The sequence below is a fragment of the Lepidochelys olivacea genome (genome assembly GCF_965140295.1).
Source record: "Lepidochelys olivacea isolate rLepOli2 genome assembly, chromosome: 3".
Taxonomy (NCBI): domain Eukaryota; kingdom Metazoa; phylum Chordata; order Testudines; family Cheloniidae; genus Lepidochelys; species Lepidochelys olivacea.
Window position 1 is genome coordinate 17,907,799 of NC_140413.1, and position 18,311 is coordinate 17,926,109.

The window sequence follows — 18,311 nt, forward strand, 5'->3', positions numbered from 1 at the left end:
ATTTAAACTGTATGCAGTTGTGGCTTGAATGCTCTTTAACTTGCAGTAAGGGTTAGGTGTTTGATTTTTATTTCTAGATTATTACTGTATTGGGGATTATTAGTTACATTAATAAAAAGATAATTTGTTTTGGAAACAATACTGCCTGTGTCAATCACTTATTGGAAGGCTGTATCCGTGTTCTTCAAGTGTTTGCTTAACTACTCTGGAAATCCGTACCTTAGGAGACACAGATTAAAAGGCAGATAGGGAGGCTCTTCTAACCCCAAAGCCTGTTTTTCAGTACAGCTCCTGTGAATGTTGCACAGCCTGTAAATTTTGCTTGGCAAAGGCCCTAATCAAATCCAGCTGTTCCTGCAGATTTAAGACATACTTCACAATATTCTCAGCCTTGGTTCATTGGTCCTGACAAGCTTCCTGCATAAGGTCCTGAAGGTCTTCCGTGCAATAACTCAAAAGGGGAGAGCCCTATGGAAGATCAGGGCACCTCCCTGATGCCAAACATTAGATACAAGAGCAGTTTTTCCTAGTTGTGGGATTTGACTGTGACAAACTTGCATAGCATTCCCTTTAGAGCTGGTTAAAATGTTCCACTACCCTGTCCATTTTGAGGTGGTAAATTTCAGTTCTTATGGACTGTATGTCAAGTAGGGAGAAAACTTCTTGTAGTATCCTTGGCATGAAGGTGGTGCCCTGATCTAGGTAGGCATCCCCAAGGTGATGCTGACCGGAGAACACTTTTAGCAATTCATCAGTAACTATTTGGGTTGATACTGACCACAGGAGAATGACTTGGGGATACCGGGTGGCATAATCCAGGATGACTAAAATGTAGCAGCATCCGCAGGCTATTGGTTCAAGAGACCCAACTTAATCTGGCCCAATACATTCAAATGGCTAGTCTACTAAGGAAAGAGGAACCAGGGTAGGTTTGGGACACACCAACTGACATTTGGGACAGGGAAAAAAAATCTTAATTATAGATACAGAATGAGGGGGTCTAAATTAGCTGTTACCACTCAAGAAAGAGACCTTGAAATCATTATAGATAGTTCCATGAAAACTGCTCAGTGTGCAGTGGCAGTCAAAAAAGCTAACAGAATGTTAGGAGCCATTTGGAAAGGGATAGATAAAACAGAAAATATCATAATTCCACAGTATATATCCACGGCACGCCCACGTCTTGAATACTGTGTGCAGTTATGGCTGCCTCATCTCAACAAATATATATTACAATTGGAAAAGGCAACACAAATGATTAGGGGTATGGAACAGCTTTCATATGAGGAAAGATTTAAAAGATTGGAACTGATCACCTTAGAAAAGACACAACTAAAGGGGGATATAATAGAGGTCTATAAAATCATGAATGGTAAGTGGAAAGAAAACAGGGATGTGTTATTTACTCTTTCACATAACACAAGAATTGGGGTCACCCAACAAAATTAATAGGCAGCAGGTTTAAAACAAACAAAAGAAAGTACTTCTTTATACAATGCACAGTCAACCTGTGGAACTCATTGTTAAGGATGTTGTGAAGGCCAAAAGTATAACTGGGCTCAAAAAAGAATTAGATAAATTCATGGAGGATAGGTCCATCAATAAATAAGTATTAATTAAGATGGTCAAGGATGCAACCCTATGCACCGGGTATCGCTAAACTTCCAACTGCCAAAAGCTGGGACTGGTCGACAGGGAATGGATCACTTGAAACTCCTCTGTTTTGTTCATTCCCTCTGAAACATCTGGCACTGGCCACAGCCAGAGACAGTATATTGAGCTAGATTGACCATTGGTCTGACCCCTAAAGGAGATGGGGACCTCTAGCTGTGACTGGCATATTCCAGCTCTTTGATCACCTGAACCAGGACATCTCCTTCCACATTAAAGTGAAGGTAGTGAGCATCCCATTCTGCATCCGCCAGGGTCCCATCCACCCTCACCAGCTGCCCATTCAGGCAGCTAAACCCTATCATTTTGCTGGAGGTAGCAGCCCTTTTGTGGACCTGTCAGGGGTGTCCAAACTGTACTGGATATCTGTGCTCTTCCGTGCTCTTTCACCAGTTCTGGTCCAGGGTCCATAGAGTCCCTGGGGGCCTGAGTGGCCACAGGTGGTGGTATCTGAGTCAGGATCCTGTGAGGGCACCTCCGGAGGGTCCAAGCCACACTGAGTGACAGCTGATATAAGGACTCATCTTCCCAGGCCCTTTGTAGAGCTTGCTTCTGGGCAAAGCAGTGCTCCGTATGTGTTTTATGGGCCTGGGTAGCAGTGCCAAAGAGTTCAGGGTCAATAAAAGGGAATTTTTTTCTAAGAGGTAAAACAAGTACCTCCTGCAGGCTAGAATCTGAGTGTGATTCGTTTGCTTCCTGTAGCAGGCCAGTTACTGGGCACAGTGGCGAATTAAAGATTTTGCCGCCCCAAGGCCCTGAAATAATTGCCGCCCCCCCCCGCCCCAGCTCATCTCTGCTCTGCCTCCTCCCCTGAACGCGCTGCCGAGTCCTTCTTCTCCCCACTTTCTGCCAGTGCTTGTGCATGAAACAGCTTCGCGAAGAGGGGGGAACGTGGCGCGCTCAGGAGAGGAGGCGGGGCCGGGGTGGGGATTTGGGGAAGGGGACCAATAGGGGCAGGGAGGGGGTGGGGAATGGGGGCGGGGAAGGGGTGGAGTTGGGGCAGGGCCGGGGGTGGAGGGCGGGAACTGGTGCCGGGGGAAGCAGCCTCTGGCTGCTATTATAAATTTTCCACCCCTGCAAATTTTCCGCCCTAGGCCTAGGCCTTGTTGGCCTAGGAGTTAATACGCCGCTGACCGGGCCCCGATCTCAACCAGCATCACTGCGTCTGACAATTCTTTCACCCTGGCCACCACTCACCCTGCAGCCAGAGTCGGTGCTAGGTATAAGCAGACTAAGCAATTGCTTAAGGCCCCAAGCAGCTCAAGCTTCATATTAATTATTAGTATGTCTTGCGCAGGGAGGGGTTCCCAATGAGCTAGCACTGATACTGCCCGCAGCACTCCTGTTTATGGACAGCTTAAGCCTGGTAGTGGGGTAGGATTGGAATTCTCCATGGATACACCCTATAAGCAACATTCCCCCGGTCATTGGGAAGTCAGGGGCCCAGTAGCTGCTCATGTATAAATATCTGTCTAGAGTTGGAGTCAACCAGCACCTGGACCTCCCCGCATTGACAATAATGGGGACAACTAGAACACCGGGCTTCCTGAGGAATGCTGATGTCTCAGAGGAGCAGGCTACAACATAGTGAAATTCCATACTGGAGCAGAAGCTGTGGCCCTACTACCCGCAAGTGAAGCCAGATCAGGCTCCTTAATAACTCTAGGGTTGTACCAGCTCTCACCTAATCAGTAGTGGTTTACAACAGGGGAACAACTTCCGCAGCTCCTGTCAGCCCCCTTTTCTCACAGGCCCCTTTATTCCCCACCCAACTGCACTCCTTTGAGACTGTTGTCCCAAAGGTGGTATGATCTTAGGTAGGGGACTGCCCCAGCTCACAGAATGGACTTCCTGTGGTCTTCGCAAGCCCCTGGGTTTTCCCTTCTTCTGTGAGTCCAACACGCTGCAGGGGGAAACCAGCAGATCCGCTTAGAACCATAGTTCTCCTGGTTCCAGTCAGGAGAGTGCCCCACAATCTAGTTCAGCCTCCAAAAAGTTCTCAACCAAACATAGTGTAGTCTTCAGGTTGGCTGCCTGATCCCAGTCAACCCACTCCTGAGGTCTTGGAGGCAAAACCCAGCAGAACTGTTCAGGAACCACCAGTTCAATGATTTCACCAGGGGATTGGGATATTGGCCTTAGCCATTGGCAGCAAAAGTCTAAGAGCTCTTGCGCCACCAGAGGCCTTGCGCCACCAGAGGCCTTGCGTCAGAACCCAGTTGCGAAAACTGAGAATAAATTGTTTGGCCTGGAACTGCCCACAGTAACCCTCCTCTGTGAGGCCCAGACAATCCAAAATAGCAGCTTTAAGTCTTCCATAATCTCCAGCAGAGGTGAAGCCTAATGCCCGATATGCTGCCTGAGCCTCCCCAATCAGACAGAGGGCCAGCCAGAGGGCCGAGCAATGGTGGGCCAGGGCCAGGCACTCAAATGCCTCCAGGTATGCCTCTGGATCATCTTGGTCAGGACCCCTCCCCTCCCCAGGGTCACTGGGGATGCCACACACACCTCTGCTCCTTGGGCTCCAGAGCATTCCCGGATTATTAAGTGGTGGAGGATCTGCTGCTCTTGCTCCATAAGTTGCTGGACCTGGATTTTCTGCTGCTGCTGCTCTCCAAAAGCTATTTCAAAAGAGACGCTTTGTCCCGGGGTGGCGAGTTACATGGGCCCGTGGTGCCCATGCTCCAGCAAATTCAGGGCCAGGGGCTGTTTCTGAAGTTTTTTTGTTGAAGAATTGCCACTTTTAGGTTTGTTATTGAGTGACCAGGGAGATTGAAGTGTTCTCCTACTCACCAGCAACTACGCACCACACAACAAAAACACCAACCCAGGAACCAAACCCTGCAACAAATCCCGGTGCCAACTCTGTCTACATAGCTATTCAAGAGACACCATCATAGGACCTAATCACATCAGCCACACCATCAGAGGCTCATTCACTGCACATCTACCAATGTGATATATGCCATCATGTGCCAGCAATGCCCTTCGGCCATGTACATTGGCCAAACCAGACAGTCTCTACGCAAAAGAATAAATGGACACAAATCTGACATCAGGAATTAGAACATTCAAAAACCAGTAGGAGAACACTTCAGTCTCCCTGTTCACTCAATAACAGACCTAAAAGTGGCAATTCTTAAAAAAAAAACCCTTCAAAAACAGACTCCAACATGAAACTGCAGAACTGGAATTAATTTGCAAACTGGACACCATCAAATTAGGCCTGAATAAAGACTGGGAGTGGTTGGGTCATTACAAAACCTAAACCTATTTCCCCCATACTAATTTTCCCCTACTGTTACTCACACCTTCTTGTCAACTGTTTGAAATGGGCCACTCTCATTACCACTACAAGAGTTATTTTTCCTCTCTTGGTATCCTGCTGTTAATTGAATTGTCTCATTAGACTGACCTCACACTTGGTAAGGCAACTCCCATCTTTTCATGTATTTATACCTGCTCCTGTATTTTCCACTCCATGCACCTGATGAAGTGGGTTCTAGCCCACGAAAGCTTATGCCCAAATAAATCTGTTAGTCTCTAAGGTGCCACAAGGACTTCTCGTTGTTTTTGCTGATACAGACTAACACGGCTACCACTCTGAAACCTCTAGTTATAAATCCACAGTCCCGAGAATTGGAGTAGTAAAGAAGCAAAATGGAGATGTCTCAGGTGCCTTTTATATCCTCTGCCATGTACACAGAAAGTTACTGTTCCAAACAAAGTCCACAGTTCTTGGTCCAAGATTGAGTCCAGGATCACATGAGCATATCACATGCCTTTACATATTTTGCTGAATCAAACTGTGGGTGGCCAGTGGCTCCTCAATGTCTGAGGCAACCACGGAAAAGGCCTACTGGGCAGGATGAGATTCTTCAATGGCCCATTGTGAGAGTGTCCTTAATGGGCCATCGACACATAGCTGTCTAGCCCTGCTGTAAATCTATCTGCGGGGGGTCACCCAGGCATACAACGCATGTTTGAGATACAGATACATAGCCAATATTCATAACTTCAGATACAAAGATGATATGTGCATATAAACACGATAATCATACTTAGCAATTCATAACTTTTCTATTGATACCTTACATGACATACTTTGTAGAAGATTTATGGAAATTGTGCAACAGTGATAACAACAGTGATATAAGTCATCTTTTTTATACACAGCATCACAGAGCCAATCAGACTTCAAAGTAGAGGTGCTAAAGCTTAGAAAAATTGAAAATTATGTTGCTTTAGCTATTTGTAGAGCATCATCTCTGCAGTATCTAGGTATCTTTTGCTCTCACTCTATATTATACAGAGTGTTAGCCTGGCTGGTGACTGGAGGAAGATCTTACATGAGAATGTAATAAGAATAGAAAAAGACATACTGCTTATTGTAATTATTGTTTAACCCCCGTTTCTTCTGCTTGCCCCAGGCCTATCATCTTAACTAGTCTTGGCTTTTCTGTGTCCATCATTCTGCATCTATGATAGAACAGCAAGCACCTTATCTTTCCTCCTTTCAGCAATTGTCTGACCTTCTCATTATTAATAACCTCCTTAACCTGACATGTCCTTTTGTATGTTCTTGACTAACTTTCATTGTAAACTCTGTGAGATCGAGAACATTACTTAACCTATCTTTGTAAAGCAGCATGTGGATTTATAATGCAATAAGTCATTTAACTCATTTTGCATAGTGTTTTTAGACAGGGATAGAAATGATTAGGTAGACCAGCAGTTCTCAAACTGTGGGTCACGACCCCACAGTGGTTTGCGACCCTGTTTTAATGGGGTTGCTAGGGTTGGTGTTAGACTTGCTGGAGCCTGGGGCCGAAGCCCGAGCCTCACCACCCAGGACCAAAGTCCAAGCCCAAGCCCCATCTCCAGGGCAGAAGCTGAAGCCCAAGGGCTTCAGTCCTTGGTGATAGGGCTCAGGGTTACAGGCCCCCCGCCTGCGGTTGAAGCCCTCGGGCTTCGGCTTTGGCCCCCCTCACCTGGGACAGTGGGGCTTGTGCTTTGGCTTTGGCCCCTGGGGCGACTGGGCTCGGGTGGGCTCAGGCTTCGGTCCCCCCTCCTGGCGTTGTGTAGTAACTTTTGTTGTCAGAAGAGGGTCGCGGTGCAATGAAGTTTGAATTAAACTGTACTTCTTTAAAGTAAACAAGGAGTCTTAGTAGCACTACATAATAGGGCAAGCTACATAATTAGCCTTGTTTAGAGAGTGCACTATTCTTTGAAAATATTTTTTAAAAAGCAAGTATATAGTAGCTCAAAAACAATATACCAAAAACAATATAAATTACACCTGGAAATTACTAGGAAGCCAGTCCACAGCAGACATCATGTAACACCCTTTAAATATGGGCTACCAAATTTAACAGTAGCTGAAATGTCTGCCTGGTCTTACGGGGTAACTCCATATAGAACCCACTGCAGTAATGCAATCTTTAGATGACAAAGGCATATATCACCAAGTAACATCTGCTTCCAGAAGGAAACTTCAGACACAAAACAGATGGAAGGTGAAAAAAAAATAACATTTGGTTGCTACTATTCCCTGAATATCCACAAATAAATAAGGCTCCAAAAAGATCCTTGGACCAGGAACCTGTATAATAAAACCTCAAATTTTAAAGCCCAGAAGGGACTATTATGTCACCTAATCTGACCTTCTCTATAACACAGGCCGTAGTATTTCATCCAGTTACCTAATAACTTGTTTGACTAAAGCACATCTTCCAGAAAGTCATTTAATACTGATTTGAAGACGTCAAGAGATGGAGAATCCACCAATGGACATAAAGAGGGAAACAATAATATTTTCTAACATGAGTGGGAAAGTTGATGATTGGGGAGCTTAAACCCCCTCCCACTCCAACCTTGAACATTGACAATGACTCAGGGAAACAGTTTCCCTCCCAAAAAAGAGAAGTGACTGACATTAAAAAGCATGTGAAAAAACCCAAATCTGAGAAGATTTTATATCACAAAGATATTAAACAAAACAATAATAGTTGTCTCATGTCCCCATTCTCCTTTATGAAATGGGCTCCCTGGCCAGATTATATCTCCCACAATGCACCATGTCCTCTCTCCAAGTGGAAAGACTTCTTATGGCATATGACATCTGATGGCACAAATAATGAATTAGATATTGGGTAAATGATGTAGCCACTATCACAGCAGCAGCATCTGGAGATGTCAAGCACATCCATCCACCATCAAGATGAGAAAGAGGGCAGTCCATAACAAGATGGCATGCTGTGTGTTCTTGAGCACCACAGAGGCAGGACAGGGAGCTCAAGACTCTCAACTGTCAAGATGTAAGTTAAACCACCCATGGCCACAATGTATCCTGTTGTAATCTTTCAATTCATATGGTTGTTCTTAGGTGCATGCAAGACCCAATGCAAAGAGACTAGGAGACAACAATCTGAGTTTTCTATCTGCCCAGAAATGCGCCATCGATATAAAATATAGTCTCATACCACCTGTTGCCAGTGTTCCTTAAAAAGGTTAGCAAGAAGAATGAGGAGTACTTGTGGCACCTTAGAGACTAACACATTTATTTGAGCATAAGCTTTCGTGGGCTAAAACACACTTCATCATCTGATGTATTGTCTGAGAGGCTCGACTATTTCAGAAAAGGAGCTTCTTTACTCAGCACATTTGATGTGGCTTTGAGATGAAATTGTGAAGTAAACTGTCCTGATAGTTGGCTGCGCGCAGTAATGCAGCCAGGGCACTGCCTTCACACCTAATCTCTGGGGGAGCAATGCCAGACAAGATTGGAAATTGGAGCTGTCTGGGTTGCACCAGTAATGATATGAAGGGCAGAGTTGATTGTTGAGTCTAGCTTGCCACAATGAGGACTGAAGCCCATGCTGTTGCACAGTATTCAGCAAGTGCAATAATTAGGGCATTTGGTAGACTGCCAGAAACTGGGACTGGACAACAGGGATTGGATGAATCGCTGGTAGATGGTCCCTAAGGTTTCAACACTAGTACCCCATGAAGAGATACCATTGTACACCATGGGAGATGTAGTCTGACCAAGGAGCCCAGCCTATACAAGGAAATGGAAGCACAAAGCACCCTGAACTACAACTCTTATGAGGCACCACGGCAGCATTTCTGGATTTACAAATTTAGGTTTACGGCCAAAATATTTCAGTATTGAATTTTCACTGAAAAATAAAGATTTTCCAAGAAAAATTTACACAAAAATGATTTTTTTTCAGTTTCATCAAAATGTTCTGTGGATACCTTGGCACCTTCCCCCCATGCCCCTGTTTTCTGACTGGCTCCAGTAATTAACTATAGGAACAATTTAACTAAAGATATGGTGGATTCTATCACTTGAACTTTTTAATCACGACTGGATATCTTTCTGAAAGATGTATTATAGCTCAAACAGAAGTTATGGGCTTGATGCAAGAATTGCTCAGCAAGATTTTATGGTCAGTTTTATCAAGATCAGACTAGGTAATCTGGCTTTAAAAATCTTTGAAACCAGTGTCTCAGGCCTTGCCCCAGAGGCCTCTGGGTCAGCGTCTTGGGCCTTGACTCCATACACCAGAGCCCTCTTGGCCAGAGTCTTGAACCTCAGCCTCACATCCCAGGGGCATTATTAGCCTCTGTGCCTTGGCTCCACACCTAAGGTCCCTGTTAACCACTATGGCTTGGCACCAAACCAGGGGCACTGTTAGTCTGTATACCATGTGATGCTTTCTGGGGGGTACCCAGGGCTGTGATGCATCTCATTACCACCTACCTTTAGTATGTTTATGCCTGCTGGGGTCACTCCCCAACTCCTCTGGCAATGGGCAACACAACTCCTCTAGGTCTATGCAGCTCCCACTGTCTCTTTACAGGTTAGCAATAGGCACACTCCATCCTCCCCCCCAACCTCCCTGCCCTCTGAGCATCTCCATGGATTGTCCAGCCCCTACTCCACTGGACACTCACAGTATTCACTGCTCCCAAAGGAACAGTACACCCCAACTTCCTGCTTACACCTTAGGTAATGGCTCCATTTAACACACAGTGCTTATATAAGATCATAGTAAAAAGAAACATAAGTTTATTTAACAAAGGATTGAGATTCTAGTAGGAGCAAGAGGAATTATTAGAAGGAGGTGAATACATAAAATAAAATCATAACACACTTTCTAGAATCTAGACTTATTTAACTAGATACTTTTATGTCTTATAGAGCAATACTCATCCAAAGTCCTTCTGGCATTTTACAGCCACCCTTGGCTGTAATTTTCTGTTCATGAGACAAGTCACGCTGTTGGCTTGCCCCTTTGATGGAAGAATCTATGAGTTTCCCTGCATTTCCTGATATACCATACTTATCCTTTGATTTTAGTTATGAACAGGACACACCCATGCAGATTGTTTTTTCCTGTAGATTTTCTCTCTTGTAGATTTTGCAATCTTATACCTGGTATCTGCCTTACTATGCAAATATATATCCATTGCAAGACACAGAGTGCGCAATACACACATGACCAGACAGAGACAAGCCTCTGCTACCTCCTCTCTGAAAAGAACATGCCCCCTTCTCGTGACCTGCCTTAAATCCCTTAAAAATATTATTTTCAGTATAGATACATAACTCCTTAAATATTATCAGTACATATATATTTCACAGTGATTAGGATGACCAATGAGTTACTGATTCTCGGTGGAGACCTCCCATGCCACCCTTTGGTGAATTATTCTGAATATTTCCAACTCAGAAGATCCCTGTAAAACTCTGGGCACGCCCTGTGCCCTCTGCCAATTGGTACTGAGAAGTTCCTGGGTCATGTACCTCGGCTTGGCACCCAGGGGCCCTGTTAGCCTTGGTCCTACACCCAGGGATGCTGTTAGCCCATGTCTTGAGCCTGGGACCTGCACCCTAGGGTGCTGCTAGGCCATATGCTTTGGTCCCACACTCAGAGGTGCTGTTGGCCTGCGTTTCAGGCCTGGCCCGGTACCCGGGATGCTAAACACTTTGGTCCCAGAGGCTTATCTCCGGCGGGCTCGTATCTCGGACCTGGCCCCGCACCCACATTGGCCCGTGTCTTGCGGGCAGCTCCTGCTCCCTCCCCCTCCTGCCGCAGCTCGCCTTGTTCCTGCGAGCGAGGCCGCCGCCATGTTCTCGGGCTGACGCCGCCGCCGCCGCGCCGCAGCAGGAGGAGGAGGAGGAGGCGGAGGGAAGGGGCCAGCCCCGAGCAGAGCAACAGGTACCGTCCGCAGGCCCGGGGGCGGCTTCCGCGCTGCCCGGCCCCGGCCTGAGGGGTTGGAGCCGTGGGGGTCCGAGGGGACAGAGCCGTCTGCCTGCCGGCTGGGTGAGCAGAGCCCTGGCCCCCGCGGGAGGAGCCCCGTGGCGGGGCAGGCTGGTGGTGGCGGCGGCGGCGAGGAGCGTGGGGGGTCCCTGGGCTAGGGGAGTGTTCCTGTGGGGGGCCTGGGGAGGAAAGATCCGGGGAACAGGGCCATGGCTGTGTTGGGGGCCCAGGGAGGGAGCAGGGAGGAGGTGCCCTTGGTTGGGGGGGATCTGGGGAGGGAGCAGGTAGGGAGTGACCTTGATTTGGGGGAGGGGGGGGAGAGTCCAGTGAGGGAGCAGTTGGGGGGTCCTTAGTTGAGGGGGCTGGGGAGGGAGCAGATAGGGGTAGCCTTGGTTGGGGGCGGGGCTGGAGAGGGACTCGAGGGTGTGGTTTGAGGGCTGTTGTGAGCAGTAATCTTTGGGAAGTGGGGAATGGCCTGGGGAACACATGCCTGGGATTTGAGGTGTTTAGCGAGGAAGGGCTGGAGGGGGCTTGTGAAGGATTTAAGGGGCAGGAGGCTGCTTGAGGATGGGGAGCCCCCGTATGACCCAGCCCATCAATCCCACCTCTAATCTTGTTTCTCTAGTTCATTTGTTACCTTGGAACCCTAAAAGGACTAGGAGGGAGAGAGAGAGATTCTCCCCCCCCCCCCCCCCGCTTCTTTGAAGTTTTCTCTGGGGAATGGGACTAGGATTCGATCTTTTCTAGTGTAAGCACCTCTTGCACAGTATAGCAGAGGAGAAAATCTCCACTTTTGTTCATTTTATTTAGCTCACATCACAGTGTGCAGCTGGATGCATGCAGTACAAAAGTTTAAAACCACAATAACTGAAATAGAACTTTGGCAACAAAATAGGCAGCGGATGAGGAAATGTTTCAGGTTTGTGGCTTTTATTAGGCCGAGCAGACGTTTCTTTTGCATTATAAGTTTTTCCTTTTTTAAAATAGTAAAGTTTTATGTGCACTTTTCTCTTTTATGAAAAGTGATTTTTTTTGTAACCTTCAAAGCTCTTGGGGCAATGCAGCATTTTACCGCTATGTCCTCTTGAACACAGCTGATGAGTACTGGATTCAACTTCTGTCAGTTTTACCTTTAAATTTTAAAAGCTTTCAGAAATGAGTGAGGATTGTTTACAAATCTCCCCCACTCATGTTCTCTCTGATTTGGAAGACGGAGGAGTAAAATTATTGATGCTAAAGCACTTCTGCATGTTTCTATGGGAACTAATTTTCTGTTCCTAGGAACTGGTTTCATAATTTCAGTAATAAAGTGTGGCTGGTAAACCCTATTATGTGTGTGTATGTGTGGTAGTCTGTAAAGAAATGAAAATGGTACCAATGATTAATGGTATTAAGCACAAACAACAGGTTCAGGCCTCCACAAGAGACAACATACAGAACATCTGTGCCTGGAGAGCTTACAATCTATAAGAAGATAACACACTGGGAATGTCAGAGAATGGAATAATGAAGATTATTATAATTATTGGTTTGCTTCTTAGGCTATTGTGAAAACCAGTAGTTTGAAGAAATTAAGAGCGGATGAAAACTAACTTCCATGGTTAATGCCTTAGGAAATGGTATCTTTTTTTTTCCTGTCCATTTTTTTTTTTTGGCACTGTAATGTTTTATAGAAAATAAAATGTGGCCACCATCTAGGGGACCTGGTTGTGTTCTTTAGGCACTACTATAATTTGGATAATAATTTAAAAGTATATAATTTGCAAATAGAGTGTGACGCGAGTCACACTTTGCAAAATTTTGAAGTAGATTTTAGTTTTAATAATACTTAGCACTTCATCTAAAAAGTGCTTTTATAAACATCAACTAATCAGTCTTCATAAAACCTATGTTAAGCCATTAAGTGTCACTCTCATTTTATAGAAGAGGAAACTGTCAGGGAGTCCCCGGGCGATGCTCTGGAACTGCTCCCTATGAAGCCAGTCAGGACTCTGGGAAAGTCTCCTTTCTGTGAGCAGACTGTCTTCAGGACACACAGCTCACACAACTTCCACCTTCCTGGGTCTGACCTTGGAGCATTCAGCATCCTCTGCTCCTCCGTGCTCTTCCCACAGCAACTTCGCAGTCAGACGTGACTCTCAGCCAGCCAGTAAAACAGAAGTTTATTAGACGACAGGAACATGGTCTAAAACAGAGCTTGTAGGTGCAGAGAACAGGACCCCTCAGCTGGGTCCATTTTGGGAGGCAGTGAGCCAGACAACCACGTTTGCACTTCACTCCTCTTCCCCAGCCAGACCCAGACTGAAACTGTCTCCAGCCCCTCCTCCTCTCGGCTTTGTCCCTTTCCCGGGCCAGGAGGTCACCTGATCCCTTTGTTCTCCAACCCTTTAGCTCTCACCTTGCAGGGAGGAAGGGCCAGCCCATCAGTCGCCAGGAAACAGGGTGTTGGCCATTCTTTGTGACCAGACCCCTGCACACACCTGCCCTCTAGGGCTCTGCAATGATCATACACCCTTATCCCACCATCTAGATACTTAAGAACTGCATAGGGGAAACTGAGGCACCGGCACAATATTCAGAGGAAACATTAAGAACAGTCCCACTTCGTCACAGAAACTGAGGCACAAAGAATAATTTAGCTAAATCTATGCAGGGAGTCAGTGACAGACCTGGGATTGAAACTCGGGAGTTCTTGTCTCTTTTTTCTGTGTTCAGAAGACTAGATCATGCTTGTCTCCCTAGAGCCTTTTGAGTGACAACTGCCCTAAAATGCAAGTCAGACTCCAAGATTGCATCTACACATGCAATATTTGGACCCTTAGTTCTTCACTGGTGCTGCCGTAATGCTTATATACACTGCCAGCTGGCATTGGTTAGGCAAGTGGGAAGCTGAGACTTCCATTTTTCTCCTAAACTGACCATTTTGTTTCGATAGTACTCCACCCTGTTTGTCTGGTTAGTCTACCTGTTGTATCCTGACTGACACTTAGGTTGTAACCTCTCTGGGACAGTGAGTGTGTTCTTTGTTTTCTGACTGTACTGAATCCAGGACAAAGGGGTCGTCTTTGATGCTTTATTAGGGTTCCTAGGTGCTAGTGTAGTACAAATAAATAATAGGTTCTAGTGATAGCAAAAGTGGAAGCTGTACTATAGATAGGGTTTATGCATATTTATCACCATGTAATCTAATCTACCCCCAGAGGAGTGCACCAGTGATGAATTATGGGAACTGATTTTTTTCCCTCCTTAATGTGGGCAAGATCAAATAAACCAAAGTAGAAGAGGGCTGTTACTGATTTTGAACATTGTTAATAAGAAGGCTTTTGTGAGTTTTGGATATTACCCTAACGGGGCCCATGCAAATACCTAGATTAGTTTTCAAACATTATATATTTATATTGCTGTCATATTACTATTATGTGAATTAAGTTCATTTTCGTAGTAAGATATAAACTACTGAATATGAAGTTTTAGTCCTGTTTGCTATCATAATTTTTTACGCAGCTGTTTATCTTGCATTGTTATTTATGTATTCATTCACTGAGCACTCAAAAGTATACTAGGTGCCGTTCAGGCAAATGGAAAAAAATAAGGGCCGAGATGTCAAAATTTTCTAGTGTCTTTTGGTTGTTCAACTTGTGACACTAGAAATGAGCACCCAGCCTCTTAAAAGTAGGCCCCCTTTAAGTAAGGAGACTGAAGTTGAACACCCCAAAATTGACTTATTTAGAATTATTATTTGCTCTTGCAAATCTTGGGCATGGGCTCTGCCTTGGAGAGATCATGCTTTAATTGACAATTTACAAGAGCCCTGATCTTGCTGAAGGATGTTCTCATTTAGATCACTTTGCAGGAGAGGGGCAAATGAGATGGGGAAAGGGCACAATATTAGACTTTTAAAAACATAAGCTGACTCCTGACTAGTCCCCACTTTTCATTTCACTCCATACCTAAGTGTCTTGATTTTTTAAAAAGTGTTATTCCTATCTTATTTCCCTTGTAAGGTATTTTTACTCCTTCCTATTTCCATTTTTTTAGTTTGATTTTAACCATTTGTTTATTTTACTTCTATGAAACATTTAATACTTTTTTCTGATATTATTTGTTTAAATCTTACTTTTTCTATTTTTGTTTCTATTTAGCATCAGCATTTTCTATTTTTAATTGTTTTCTGTTTTCAGATTTTCTTTTAATTCTTGAAAACCACTTTTCAGCTTCAGAATACTCCATCTCTCTCTATAGCTTCTAGAATCTAGATTATGGCCCTTGCCATTTCTCTCCATTCTGTTTCAGAAGAAATAAGTGGTGATGAGCATATTCTGTTTTGGAAAAATTCTAATGATGTTGAGCCACTGAGTATGTGAAGGACCTGTTCCTCCTTTTTAATGTTTTACACTGGAGCTCTTGATTTATGTGGCTGAGTGGTGCTGGGGGTTTAATGCCGCCAGTACCTTGCTAAGAAGATGACTGATTAGTTGTCCCTTTTTATTTATGACTGTAGTTTATTTTATATAGTATGCAAAGATCCTCTCAGGTTGTATGTGTATTTGTCAATAAAACAGTATTGTTTGGACTAAGTATTGTGATAACCTCTGGGTATAAAATGAAAGTGAGGTTACCTATATTTTTAAACTGTAAACATATATTATTAACTTCGTTCAATATTAGCCTCATCCAGTGTATTTTTGAAAGCTCTTGGAGACCACGTTTTCCCTGTGCCCAGCCTTGTGACAGCTGATGCAACAGACCTATTCCACCTTGGTTGAGCATGCGGCTTTTGCTGTGCTTTGAAAGCCAGATTGATTTCTCAATGGGAATTAGGCACCTAACGTGCCCCGGTGTTTTGAAAATCTTACTAGACATCTTTGAGTGCCTCAGTACCTTTGAAAATCTTATCCTGAGTCCCCCTAAGCATGGAACTTAAGGACTTATCTCAAGTCATAAATCCCAGTCTCCTATATAATACTGCTTGAATGCCAGGCCAGTCCAAGTTTACTTTTAAAAAATGTTCAGTATCTTATTGACTAACATCTTGTTATCTAAGTATGTCTTTCATTTATTCATCTAGCTCAGGGGTGCAGAACGTTTTTTCTATCACGGGTCATTGACCCGCAGAAATAATCAATTGCGGGCCACACACAAGTAAAAAGCAACTTAATTTAGGGTGGGTTTTTTTAGGGAGAAATATAAAATGTTCAACTCACTCACCGGTGGGAGAGGGGACAGTGCAGAGGCTTGGGGCTTCCCACCCATGGCGGCATGAGCCAGCACGTGCGGCTCCAGCCCCGCGGTGGGGGCACCAAGACTTGCTGGGGGCCGGATGAAATTAAGCAATAGGCTGGATCTGGCCCGCAGGCCATAGGTTCCATACCCCGATCTAGATTGGAACCCTCCTGGAGCAGGACCCATCTTTTTGTTCTGTGTTTCAACAACACCCTGCATGTCTATGTCTAGGGCCCTAGGTGCTTCAGTATTACAAATAATTAATAATAACAACAGCACTATGTTATTTGATGCTTCTGTTTTTCTGTAGCTGCTCATTTTTCAGGTGATGTATGTTAAAAGGTAAACAGTGTCATGGAGATATGGGACTGAACGTAATGCTCATGGAAGTCAGTGGAAAGGCTTCTATTGATTAGGTAGCACTGGAAAGAGAGACGTGACTTATAATCTTTCTGAAAACAAATGTTTCACTGCTAAATAATAAAGTGCACTGTTAAAAAGTAAATTCAGAAACATTTTTAGTGAGTAAAATAGTGCATTATGGTGTATTTTTCTTTAAAAGTTTAGAGATGTTGTCTGAGCTCAAGAATAAGAGGCTGGGAGTTCCTGAGTTTTAATTCCAGCTGTAACACTGAGCAAGTTACTTAACCTCTTTCATTTTCTTTAGCTAGAAAATTAGGATAGAGAAGTGTCTTGAGGCTCAGTTTGTCAATGTTTGTTAAAGTGCTTTGGAGATTAAAAGTGCTGTATGGATGTTAATTTTTATTAATGCTTCAGGTTTGAGGATTAAAAGTTAGTCAGGATGTTTTTATGCAATGTCCTCAACTGTGTTGCTTTATCTCTGTGTACTATTTGTGTTCAAACACAAACAAAATTGTTGTTTTTCTTTCTTTATGAATATTTGATTCTTTCTATAAAAATACATGTTTTGCTGTAGTTCACATTTCATAGTTATTTAGAAAGGTAACATCTTCCTGTTACTGCAGTGGGGTGAGCAGTTTGTACAAGATTAAAAGGCCTGTGAGGAGATCACCAATAAATAGCTCTGCATTGTTCAGACTGAGAGTGCACTAAAAGATATATCAGAAATATAGTATCCGGTTCACATATTGTAAAAATATACACAGTTCATATTTTTATCACTTAGAAATATCTAAAAGCATCCCCAGCAGTAATACAATTTAGAATGTATAAGTTAATTGTTTGTCTCCTGTAGATGAATGAAGAAACAACACTTGCACCCCCCCTTTCCTGGGAAATGTTGGATAAAAAGCCTCACCAATTTGCATAGGTGACCACAGACCCAAACCCTTGGATCTGAGAACATTGAAAAAGCGTTCAGTTTTCTTACAAGAAGACTTTTAATAGAAATAGAAGTAAATAGAAGTAAAGAAATCACCTCTGTAAAATCAGGATGGTAGATACCCACAGTATGCATCCGACGAAGTGAGCTGTAGCTAACAAAAGCTTATGCTCAAATAAATTGGTTAGTCTCTAAGGTGCACAAGTACTCCTTTTCTTTTTGGATTAGACTTGTTTGTTAATGTATAGCTGAGAACAGCTTTGTACATGCTTTTCAGAATACCATATGGAATTCAAATGAAGCAAGATGGTGACAGTAGCAGCACAACACATTGGAATTATGTAATTGCAAAATTAAAAAGAACATTTACTGGAAAATTAGCCTTTCATTTTTTTGCAACTTTAAATAGTTAGGGTCAAAAACATTGCTGCTGTATGTGCGTGCAAATGAAACAATGGCATACATACAAGAGCGGTGAACTTGGCTAGTAGTGTTTTGGTATGGATCTTAGTAATATTTCAGCTATTAGAAATAGTAGCTAAAATATGTTAGTTGGTAATTCTATTGATGTTGCACTTGCCACCCACTTACCTGCAAATTAAGTTTATGAGGTGTTTGGCATTAATCATGACTCATGTTATCTATATGTAGTTAAGTGATTCAACAACATTGTAAACTTACAAAGTGAAGTAATAGTGGCGGACAACAGGAGATGTGTGTCATTCTCTTCTGAAACATCCCCATCAGGTCTAAACATTTCCCATTATGGCTATCAGCATATTATGACATTACAACCCCCCTCTGATTTTTTTAATACACTGCCTTTAGCCCAATATTTTGGA

The 18,311-nt window shown here is 43.9% G+C and overlaps 1 protein-coding gene across 3 annotated transcripts in view; it reads left to right on the top strand.

The window, feature by feature from the left end:
• Positions 1-10,777: 10,777 nt before the first annotated feature.
• ITSN2 (intersectin 2) overlaps positions 10,778-18,311 on the top strand; it is a 122,035-nt gene continuing 114,501 nt past the window's right edge. Inside the window, exon 1 of one of the 3 annotated variants that reach the window (XM_084623845.1) lies at positions 10,778-10,901. The gene's annotated coding sequence lies outside the window, so the exon portion shown is untranslated. Of the gene's footprint in view, positions 11,007-18,311 lie in introns of all 3 variants that reach the window. The other 2 variants (XM_084623844.1, XM_084623843.1) reach the window with 2 other exon arrangements.